This window comes from Pseudophryne corroboree, chromosome 4, assembly GCF_028390025.1.
Source record: "Pseudophryne corroboree isolate aPseCor3 chromosome 4, aPseCor3.hap2, whole genome shotgun sequence".
Classification (NCBI taxonomy): Eukaryota; Metazoa; Chordata; class Amphibia; order Anura; family Myobatrachidae; genus Pseudophryne; species Pseudophryne corroboree.
Window position 1 is genome coordinate 874,473,098 of NC_086447.1, and position 12,127 is coordinate 874,485,224.

Sequence of the window (12,127 nt, forward strand, 5' to 3'; positions counted from 1 at the left end):
CACATATATATATATATATATATATATATATACACACACATATATATATATATATACACACACACATATATATATATATATATATATATATAGTTGAGTACTCTTTATCCTAACGACAATTTTTATTTTTTCATAAAATTGAAACGTTGATTTTCTATCTGGCCGGTGTTTGAACCTTATTGAATATGCTGGGAGTGCCGGATGCCACTCAACTATGTTACCATACGGATTTTTGAGGGCACCAGGCGCCATTACTTTCCATACACAGAGAGTGTGTGGGACCACTTGCTACAAATATATATATATATATATAGCGTGAGGGAGGCTGGGCACTCTGTGGACTTAGCTGGATAAATATATCACTTCAGACATCAGGAGAAATTGCAATGTTTCGGGCTTTTAATGCCTGTCATCAGGCAACACTTACAAACGTTTGTAAGTGCTGCCTGACGACGAACATTAAAAGCCCGAAACATTGCAATTTCTCCTGATGTCTGAAGTGATTTATTTATCCAGCTAAGTCCACAGAATGCCCAGCCTCATGCTAGATATATATATATATATATATATATATATATATATAAGTCAATTGGGTCCGGCACTCAATAAATAGTTCAATTACCCCGGTGTCCTGGTCCAAAAACGGTGTGCACCGCTGGTATACAGTTCTGAATGGATCGGCACTCAGAGGCTTTTCTTAAGCAAATAACGTGTACAGGTTGAGTATCCCATATCCAAATATTCCGAAATACGGAATATTCCGAAATACGGACTTTTTTGAGTGAGAGTGAGATAGTGAAACCTTTGTTTTCTGATGGCTCAATGTACACAAACTTTGTTTAATACACAAAGTTATTAAAAATATTGTATTAAATGACCTTCAGGCTGTGTTTATAAGGTGTATATGAAACATAAGTGAATTGTGTGAATGTACACACACTTTGTTTAATGTACAAAGTTATAAAAAAATATTGGCTAAAATGACCTTCAGGCTGTGTGTATAATGTGTATATGTAACATAAATGTATTCTGTGCTTAGATTTAGGTCCCATCACCATGATATCTCATTATAGTATGCAATTATTCCAAAATACGGAAAAATCCCATATCCAAAATACCTCTGGTCCCAAGCATTTTGGATAAGGGAGACTCAACCTGTATTAAAAGTTCAATAATACATCAATTCAGTCAATCAACGTTTCGGTGCCGACACGCACCGTCGTCAGGATATGATGCATAGTACCAAAAAAGACAAACACATACAACCAATACAGTGTGACTCACCCTCCTAAATACCTGTGCAATCCCCGTTCACCTGAGCTCCGGGCGGGTGTCTGGCGTCCTGGCGTCCGAGCGCCCCCGCACGCCAGGACGCCAGACACCCGCCCGGAGCTCAGGTGAACGGGGATTGCACAGGTATTTAGGAGGGTGAGTCACACTGTATTGGTTGTATGTGTTTGTCTTTTTTGGTACTATGCATCATATCCTGACGACGGTGCGTGTCGGCACCGAAACGTTGATTGACTGAATTGATGTATTATTGAACTTTTAATACACGTTATTTGCTTAAGAAAAGCCTCTGAGTGCCGATCCATTCAGAACTGTATATATATATATATATATATATATATATATATATAACACCAGAAGAAAATGATGAGGCGGCACTCGGAGTCTTGTGAAATATCAACAACATATAATGGTGCAGAATCAACGTTTCGGGGGTTTCCCCCTTCGTCAGGATTCTGCACCATTATATGTTGTTGATATTTCACAAGACTCCGAGTGCCGCCTCATCATTTTCTTCTGGTGTTATGCAAAGGGTTTGTACCCCTGGAGGAAGGCACCTGAGCAAGTCAGCCCCATAGAAGGGGCGGAGCCGAGTGCCGGAGCAAAGCGTGTATATACATATATATATATATAAAAAAAAAAATATATATATATATATATATATATATATATATATACCCATTACATTTGCGAGCACCGTGGCAGATGTACAATTAAGAGTGCCGGACAGTCGCTATATATATATATATATATATTCCCTGTCCCTGCCCTGCAGCCCAAGTGTTCTGGGGTTGAGTTGCCCAGTCACTTCCCACCCAGCCCAACTGCCCCCCTCTCTCACCTTGGCCCTGGTCCGGGAAAGTATAGATGCCGGTGATGCTGCTGGCTAGGACAGGAGGACAGAGGAGAAGGAAGGTGCGGTAAGCGCTGGCCGCCGCTGCCACACGCTCTCCAGCTCAAGGGTTCCTGCCTCCTCTGAAGCTGACGCTGCTCTAGTGACAGGCAGCTTCATTACTAATGCCGGGTCCCGCTGCCTCTTCACCCCTCCGCGCTACTGTCACAGTTCCACAGTAGCGCCAGGACCCGCCGTTGTTTCACCCCGCTGCGTATGGGTGATTGGACTAGCAGATCCAGCGCTGGATCCGCTGTCCAATCACATCTGCCTCGCTGACAGGGGCGGGTTTTCCCTGTCAACGAGGCACTTGTATAAGTGCCGCTTCCCCTCTGGTTTTTAATGGGCTTTTACAGCCCAGTGCTTCCCCCCCCCCCCCCCCCTCTCCCCGCTTTAACCTGTTCCTATTGATAACGGGAGGCACTGCTAGCAGTGCCTCCCAAACTACATTACAGCATTAAAATGGTCAGAATAATATAAAGAAATTACTTATGACACAGAATATGTGTCATAAGTATCTTCTTTATATTATTTGAATCATTAATGACAGGGGAGGCACTGCCTCCCCTGACTGCACGTCCCTGGTATTTACCCTGCACAGAAACAATGTAAATGTATTTGCTCCCCATGGTATGTTCCAGACACAAAGTTACGTCCTTTTTTTGCTTTACTTACAAACATGAATCAGGCACAAAGTCGAGAATGTAGCACAACGGAACATGGCCTGCAGTAAGGGAGGGTTAGGGTTAGGAGGTGAGGGTTACTGTGCTTCCCGACCCCTATCGGGGTTCTAAACAGGGGGATGCCGCGGTCGGTATACTGACTGCCGCAGCCCCAACCCATTTGGCGCAACTTGAGCCACAGGCATACAAGAAAGAACAGAGATGTACTCCTAAAACGAATAAAGCATCTCGCACTGCCGCAATACCCGTTCCATTTTCACCATCTCAGATTAGCAATAACAGAACAAAAACAAAAAAAATTAATTAATAGTGTGCGCTGGCTTCTCCCGCTATGCCCTCCTACCAGACTCAGTCTAGAAACTGTGCCCGAGGAGACGGACATACCTTGAGAGAAAGATTTAAGGGACGGTGGTGAGATTCGAACCAGCACACACTAACGAAGAGGAAAGCCATGCTAACCAAACTTGAACAGGAACAGCAACAGCTGAACCAACAACAATACTTAACCAAGTAACAGTGCAGGAAACACGAAGCACTGGGCGGGCAGTATCCTCTACGGACTTCGAGAAAAGGATTTACCGGTAGGTAATTAAAATCCTATTTTCTCTTACGTCCTAGAGGATACTGGGGTCCACATTAGTACCATGGGGATGTACCAAAGATCCCAAACCGGGTGGGAGAGTGCGGAGGTTCCTGCAGAACTGATTGACCAAATTGAAGGTCATCAGAGGTAAAGCATTGAACTTGTAGAACTTAGCAAACGTGTTCGAACCCGACCAAGTAGCTGCTCGGCAGAGTTGTAATGCCGAGACACCCCGGGCAGTCGCCCAGGGAGAACCCACTGACTAAGTAGAGTGGGCCTGTACAGATCTTGGAACCGGCAGACCTGCCGTCGAGTAAGCCTGATCCAGCGAGCAATAGACTGCTTTAAAGCAGGACACACAATTTTATTGGGATCAGAGAGAAGAAACAGCGAGTCTGACTTTCTGTGACGAGCTGCCCACTTCACATAAATCTTCAAATCCCTCACAACATCCAGAGACTTTGAGGTAGAAGAGATGTCGGTAACCACCGGAATCACAATAGGTTGGTTGATATGAAACGCAGACACCACCTTTGGAAGAAATTGCTGACGAGTTCTGAGTTCAGCTCTATCCTCATGAAAAATCAAATTGGGGCTCTTGTGAGACAATGCCCCCAGTTCCGACACCCGCCTGGCTGAAGCCAGGGCCATCAGTGTGACGGTCTTCCACGTCCACCTCCTGTAAGGGCTCAAACCATTCTGATTAGAGAAACTGTAACACCACGTTGAGAACCCAAGGTGCCGTGGGAGGCACAAAGGGCGGTTGGATGTGTCGAACACCCTTCAAGAACGTCTGAACCTCAGGGAGGGAAGCCAATTGTTTATGGAAGAAAATGGATAAGGCTGAAATCTAGACTTTTATGGTGCCAGACGTAGGCCCACATCCACACCTGACTGAGAAAAATCAGAAAACGTCCCAGTTGAAATTCCACCGCAGGAAATTTCCTGTTCTCACACCAAGAGACGTATTTTTTCCAAATACGGTGTTAACGCTTAGACGTTACCCCCTTTTCTCACTTGGATCAAAGTCGGAATAACCTTATCCGGGATTCTTTTCTGGGCTAAAATGTGATGCTCAACTTCCATGCCGTTAAACGTAGCCGTGGTAAGTCTGGATAGACGAATGGCCCCTGTTGCAGGAGATCCTCTCGAAGAGGCCACGGATCCTCCAGGAGCATGTCCAGTAGATCCGCATACCAAGCCCTTCTTGGCCAGTCTGGAGCAATGAGAATTGCTTGAACCTTTTCCCTTTTTATTCTTTTGAAAATATTTTGGGATCAATGGAAGTGACGGAAACACATACAACATCTGGTAGACCCATGGGGTTGCCAGAGCGTCCACCGCCACTGCCTGTGGATCCCTTGACCTGGAACAATACCACTGAAGCTTCTTGTTTAGACGAGAGGCCATCATGTCGATTTGTGGAATGCCCCACCAACGTGTCAGGCACCCAAACACCTCCGGGTGGAGGCCCCATTCTCCTGGGCGGAGGTCGTGTCTGCTGAGGAAGTCCTCTCCCCAGTTGTCTACTCCCGTAATGAAGATTGCCGACAACACCACCGCTTGTCTTTCTGCCCAGAGGAGAATTCTTGTCACCTCTGACATTGCTGCTCTGCTCTTCGTTCCACCTTGTCGGTTTATGTATGTCACTGCCGTCACATTGTCCGACTGAACTTGAATGGCTCGATCTTGATGAAGATGTGATGCCTGTAGAAGGGCGTTGTATATGGCCCTTAGTTCCAGAATGTTGATTGGAAGAATGGTTTCCTGACTTGACCATTTTCCTTGGAACTGTTCCCCTTGGGGGACTGCTCCCCAACCTCTGAGACTTGCATCTGTGGTTAGCAGAATCCAATTTTGAATCCCAAAGCTTCGGCCCTCTGTCAGGTGAGAAGTCTGAAGCCACCACAGAAGAGAAATCCTGGCTTTTGGCAACAGACGTATCCTCTGGTGCATGTGGAGATGCGATCCGGACCATTTGTCCAACAGATCGAGCTGGAAGGGCCTTGCGTAAAACCTTCCGTACTGTAGCACCTCGTAGGCGGCTACCATCTTCCCCAGAAGGCGAATGCAGAGATGCACCGATATCCGGGTTGGTTTCAAGACATCTCGCACCATCGACTGAATTACCAATGCCTTTTCCAATGGAAGGAATACCTTCTGTGCCTCCATATCCAGTATCATCCCCAGGAACGGAAGCCTCCGTGTTGGTTCCAGGTGAGACTTTGGAAGGTTCAGAATCCACCCGTGATGCCGGAGTAGTCGAGTTGAGAGGACAATGTTGTCCAACAACCTCTCCCTGGATGGTGCCTTGATCAGCAGGTCATCCAGGTACGGAATTATGTCCACTCCCTGTTTGCGGAGGAGAAACATCATCTCTGCCATTACCTTGGTGAACACCCTCGATGATGTGGAGAGGCCAAATGGCAGGGCCTGGAACTGGTAGTGACAGTCCTGTAATGCAAACCTTAGATAAGCTTGATGAGTCGGCCAGATTGGAATATGAAGGTACGCATCCTTGATATCCAGAGATACCAAGAATTCCCCTTCCTCCACACCTGAGATCACCGCTCTCAGAGACTCCATCTTGAATTTGAACACCCGTAAATACGGGTTCAATGACTTGAGGTTTAAAATGGGTCTTACCGAACCGTCCGGCTTCGGTACCACAAAAAGGTTGGAATAATAACCTTTGTTCTGCAGCCGAGGTGGAACTGGAACAATGACCTGAGCCTGTACCAGTTTTTTAATTGCATCCTGTAAAATTATACTTGTCTCTTGAAAAGCTGGTAAGCCTGATTTGAAGAATCAGTGAGGTGGGAGTTCCTGAAACTCCAGTCTGTAACCCTGGGCGATAAGCTCTATGACCCAGGGATCCTGGAATGATGTCGCCCATATGTGACTGAAATCACTTAATCGGGCTCCCACCTGCCTGTCTTCCAGTCAGTGCGGTCCACCATCATGCTGAAGGCTTAGAGGAAGCAGAACATGAGTGCTGTTCCTGTGAACCTGCAGCTGCTGTTTTTTGGGTTTTACCTCTATAACCTTTGAAGGCTGTAGAAGAACCTTTGGTCTTATTTTTAAATTTTGCTGTCCGAAAGGACTGCAGAGTCGGAGCCGAGTAGGTCTTCCTAGTTGGGAGAGCTGCAGAAGGAAGGTACAGTATGTAGACTTACCCGGGAGAGCTGCAGAAGGAAGGTACAGTATGTAGACTTACCCGCCGTAGCCTTGGTATTCACGTATCCAGTTCATCTCCAAACAGGGCCTCACCTGTGAATGGTAGGCTTTCCACACCTTTTCTGGAATCCACATGGATCCGCAGTCCACTGACGTAGCCATAGGCCCCTGCATGCTGACACTGCCATGGCCGTGGTGCGTGCATTTAGCAAGCCTATCTCTTTTATGGCCTCTACCATAAAATTTGCAGAGTCTTGTATATAGTGTAGGAGTAAAACAATAGCCCCTTTGGGTAAGGGATGTAATCCCTCAATTAGGTTACCTGACCATTTTGCAATGGCTCTCGTGATCCAAGCACAAGCTATAGTAGGTGTCTGGGCTACTCCCGCAGCAGTGTACAGAGATTTGAGAGTGGTCTCAATCTTGCGGTCAGCCGTGTCTTTTAAGGAGGCCGCCCCCAGGACAGGCAAGACTATCTTACGTGACAACCTATATACTAATGCATCAACAATCGGTGGGCTTTCCCATTTTTTCCTATCATCCTGAGGAAAAGGGAAGGATGTAATTAACCTTCTAGGGATCTGAAACTTCTTGTCAGGATTAACCCAAGTTTCTTCAAATAGGGAATTTAATTCCTTGGATGCAGGGAAAGTAGCAGAGGATTTCTTTTTACATTAAAATAAGGTTCCTCATCCTCTCCTGTCACTGTATCATCCTTGATGTGCAGGACCTCCTTAATAGCTTCTATCAGGGCCTGTATTCCTTGTGACAGGGCTGCAACCCCCCCCCCCCCCCCTCCCGCTCACCTAAGTCCACCTCACCCTCCTCTGGGTCTGACACATAATCATCATCAGTGTCAGCCTGCAAGATCTGGGCCAGTATACGCTTTTGTGGACAAATGGCAGGGGTCTGAGACGCTGGTATGGGACCTGAATCTCTACTCATCAGGTCATCCACAGACTGTCTTCAGTATTGCGTCTCTTTCTCAGTATGGGACAATTTGTTTGAAATATTTGAGATCATCCCCTTTAATGAATCCAACCATGCAGGTTCAGACCCACTAGCCTGAGAATGTGTACTGTCCTGAGTACACTGTAGTGATCCCCCTGGGGACGAAAAACACTCTGCCGTGCATGAGACACACTCTTTAGACATTGTACAATGTAAGAAAAAAACACACACCAGTGTTCGCAAAAATGGGCTATGGCGCGTATTTTACGCGATATTGGTGCCCGGTGACTCACTTTTCAAAGTGGGTGGGTCCCCGGGGATGCGCTCCATCTGGATTGGCTACAGGTTTAATAATTGATGTCTCCCTTGCCCAGCTGCAGAGAGAACTATACAAGTGGAGGAGGAGCTGCCGGGCAAGGCAGACGTTCATTAAACTTATAGCCAATCCCACAGGAGAGCATCCCCACTGACCCCCACCCATTCTGAAAAAGTACATGTGCCGTCAGCAGGGAGCCGCGATCAGGAATGTTAACTTCCGCCTGCCCACTAGTCCCTCCCGTGGCGAACAACACCTGCAGCCGATGCCAGAGCCGCTGGAATCCCGATACCCTGGGCCGCATCCCCCGCACCAGACACACTGCAAACATTCCTTCTCCGGTGGGTAGCGGTGCTGAAGCGGCGACTGCAGTTCGGAGAGACTGCGCAGAGGGACCCGCCACTGGGCGGAATCTGTTGTGCCCAGGTTTTGGGGTATTCTTTGTGAGTGGTCACACGTACGGCTGGCCCTGCATGAGTGGGGAGCCAAGCAGGAGCTGCCGGGTGTCCCAGGGGGACATGGGCAGCTCTTCCCGCCAGACATACGTACTGATCCTACAGCTTGTGAATTGGTGTGTGCCCAGGAGCCAGGGCTAGCAGGACAACGCTGAACTGCTGCGTGCTGGACACAGGTAACTTACAGCCCGGGGACCGTACCCTGCCTGTTACTGCCCACGCAGACATTGTGTGACACACTGTACCACTGTGTGTGTGTGTGTGTGTGTGTGTGTGTTACCCCTTGTACCCACCCAGTGTATGACACCCTGTACTGTATGTGTTGTGACACTCTGTACCCCCCTATACTCCCATGTGTGACAGTGTACACACCCTTCCCCTGTGTGACACCCTGTACCCCTCTGTGTATGTGACACCTTGAACCCCCACCCAGTGTATGACACCCTGCACTGTACCCCCTACCCCTGTGTATGTGTGACACAGTGTACACACCCTTCCCCTGTGCGTGACACCCTGCACCCATTACCCCGTGTGTGTGTGTGTGTGTGTGTTTGTACTCCTCTACCCATATGTGTATGGCACCCTGTACCCCATACCCCTGTGTGTAGGGCACAGTGTACACCCCTTACCCCTGTGTGACACTCTATACCCCCTATGCCACCTTGTACGCACACGCTACCCGTTTTTGTGTCAACCTGTACTCCCACTCTACCCTTGGGTTTTTGTCACCCTCTACTTCCCCTCTCTGTAGAAAGGTGGCCCTTTACAAAATTTTGCTATGGGGCTCCCAAAGTTCTAGTTATGCCCCTGCCGATACCCCGTGGCCTCAGCGCCGCTCCACAGTTCTCCACAGACCGTGCTGCTGTTCTATCGGCAGAGGGGAGCTGGCCACCTGAGAGCACTGCCCCCTGGATTGGTGAACCAGACAGGCCGATGCCTCACCTCGCGGGGACCTCCAACAGAGGACAGGACCGCCAGAGGCGGGCATCCACAAGGTGACGGGCCGCTGCAGGCAGGACATAGTTGCAATAAGAACGGAGAAGGGGATGCAGAGAAAGTACATAGAAGGCAGTGTGTCGCTGTAGTGGCAGGGTAGTAGTGATTGCAGTGTGCGGCAGTAGTGAGGGCGCAGTGATTGCAGTGTGTGGCAGTAGTGAGAGCGCAGTGATTGCAGTGCATGGCAGTAGTGAGAGTGCAGTGATTGCAGTGCGTGGCAGTAGTGAGAGCGCAGTGATTGCAGTGCGTGGCAGTAGTGAGAGCGCAGTGATTGCAGTGCGTGGCAGTAGTGAGAGCGCAGTGATTGCAGTGTGCGGCAGTAGTGAGGGCGCAGTGATTGCAGTGTGTGGCAGTAGTGAGAGCGCAGTGATTGCAGTGCGTGGCAATAGTGAGAGCGCAGTGATTGCAGTGCGTGGCAGTAGTGAGAGCGCAGTGATTGCAGTGCGTGGCAGTAGTGAGAGCGCAGTGATTGCAGTGCGTGGCAGTAGTGAGGGAGCAGTGATTGCAGTGCGTGGCAGTAGTGAGTGCGCAGTGATTGCAGTGTGTGGCAGTAGTGAAGGCGCAGTGAGTGGCAGTAGTGAGGGAGCAGTGATTGCAGTGCGTGGCAGTAGTGAGTGCGCAGTGATTGCAGTGTGTGGCAGTAGTGAAGGCGCAGTGATTGCAGTGCGTGGCAGTAGTGAGTGCGCAGTGATTGCAGTGTGTGGCAGTAGTGAGGGCGCAGTGATTGCAGTGTGTGGCTGTAGTGGGGGTGCAGTGATTATAGTGTGTGTCTTTAATAAGGGCGCAGTGATTGCAGTGTGTGGCAGTAGTGAGGGCGCAGTGATTGCAGTGTGTGGCTGTAGTGGGGGTGCAGTGATTATAGTGTGTGTCTTTAATAAGGGTGCAGTGATTGCAGTGTGTGGCTGTAGTGACAGAGCAGTGAGCTAGGATCACAGGATTTTTTTAAGTGTTATTACACTTACAGCATTGAACACTACTTGCCCCTGCTGCTATCTATCCTTTCCTCCTCCTTACCCCCAGTATTGACTGCCCCTAACCCCCGTCTTGCCCCCCCAGTACTACCCCAACTGCTATCTACCTTTAGCCCCTCACTACCCCCAGCACTGCCTGTCTCTATCCCCTTCCTTGCCCCTCAGCACTATCCCAACTGCTGTCTGCACTTACCCCTCTCTACCCCCAGCACTTCCTGCCCTTACCCCCTCTACCCCTAGCTCTACCCTAACTTCTCCCTGCCTCTACCTCCAGCTCTAACCTGCTTCTCCCTGCCTCTACCTCCAGCTCTAACCAGCTTCTCCCTGCCTCTACCTCCAGCTCTAACCAGCTTCTCCCTGCCTCTACCTCCAGCTCTAACCAGCTTCTCCCTGCCTCTACCTCCAGCTCTAACCAGCTTCTCCCTACCTCTACCTCCAGCTCTAACCAGCTTCTCCCTGCCTCTACCTCCAGCTCTAACCAGCTTCTCCCTGCCTCTACCTCCAGCTCTAACCAGCCTCTCCCTGCCTCTACCCCCATAATACGTGATAGGACCCCGAAACAGTGGAATAGGACCCCAATTTTTTAACGTAATAGGTCCCTGGGACCCACAATTTTTTTAGCTCGGCGCGATCACTGCACACAATAGAAAGGTTAAAACACAGTTAGCCCACACAGAGCCCTAAGTAGCCTTATTAGGGCTTAGTATACTAAAATTGCTCCCCCCCTACTATGGCCCCCAGGTACCGCTGAGGCAAGCTGGAGTCCTTGTGGAGGAGCAGCGCTTCTCTGCCAGTCTGATCTGTGTAAGCTGCAGAGGAAAATGGCGCTGGTGAGCTGCTGGATCCGCTCATAGTGAAGCCTCGCCCCCTCAAGGGAGCGCGGTCTTCCCGTTTTTTTTTTATACTGGCTGAGGTCTGATGGCGCTTACCAGCGGGTTAGAACTTCTGTAAGTCGTGTAGCCAGTCTGAGTAAAGTGTTAGTTGCTCAGCTTGCCCCTCACAGCGGTCTAACACACACATGTTAACTGAGCCTTGAGACGCAGCCCGCATGTCAGCGCTGGCTGCGCTCCTTACCCTTATGCCGCCATTCCGGGACGCCGGCCACTTACTCACCACTCTTCATACTTCTGGCTCTGTTAGGGGTGGCGGCGTGCTGCGGGAATGTATGCTCGCCGTGGTGGGGCTTTACGAATAGTTCCCTTAGGGGTTCAGTGTCCTGTCAGCAGGTAACGGGACCATTAACCCTTTGGGAGGTTGGGCCGTTCCCCTCCCCTAAGTCCCACGAAGCAGGCACGCTGGTGCCAACCAGTCCTGTCTGAAAATAAGAAACAGAAAAAAAGAAATGCAGAAAACTCTCCGGGAGCTTCCATAAGCGTGACCGGCTCCTCTGTAGGAGGGTCATAGAGGGAGGAGCCAGCACACTATTAATTTCTTAAAGTGCCCAAGGCTCCTAGTGGACCCGTCTATACTCCATGGTACTACTGTGGACCCCAGTATCCTCTTGGACGTAAGAGAAATACATATGCTTAAAAGTTTTTTAAATCATGTCTTGTTTTAAATGAACCAAAAAAATTTGAAACTGTTCTGTCTTTCCTCCACGTTATTAGGACTGAAACCCCTAATCCACGTGAGCCGGCAAATTGGTGATAATTAAAAGTATTCCTAAATATTCCCCTAATTCACAGACTTGCTAAAAAATTCCCACAACCTCATCTATGTATTTGTATAACACAGATGACAAAGGTCACTTATATCTAATATTTCACGATTACAGTTTGCTGAAATTTCGACTTTAATGACTCAATAACTCAGT

General features: G+C 48.9%; 1 protein-coding gene across 4 annotated transcripts in view; it reads right to left on the minus strand.

Annotated features, from left to right (window-relative positions):
• Positions 1 to 12,127, minus strand: part of DAAM2 (dishevelled associated activator of morphogenesis 2) — a 471,074-nt gene that overhangs the window by 114,139 nt on the left and 344,808 nt on the right. The gene's annotated exons all lie outside the window — the stretch shown is intronic.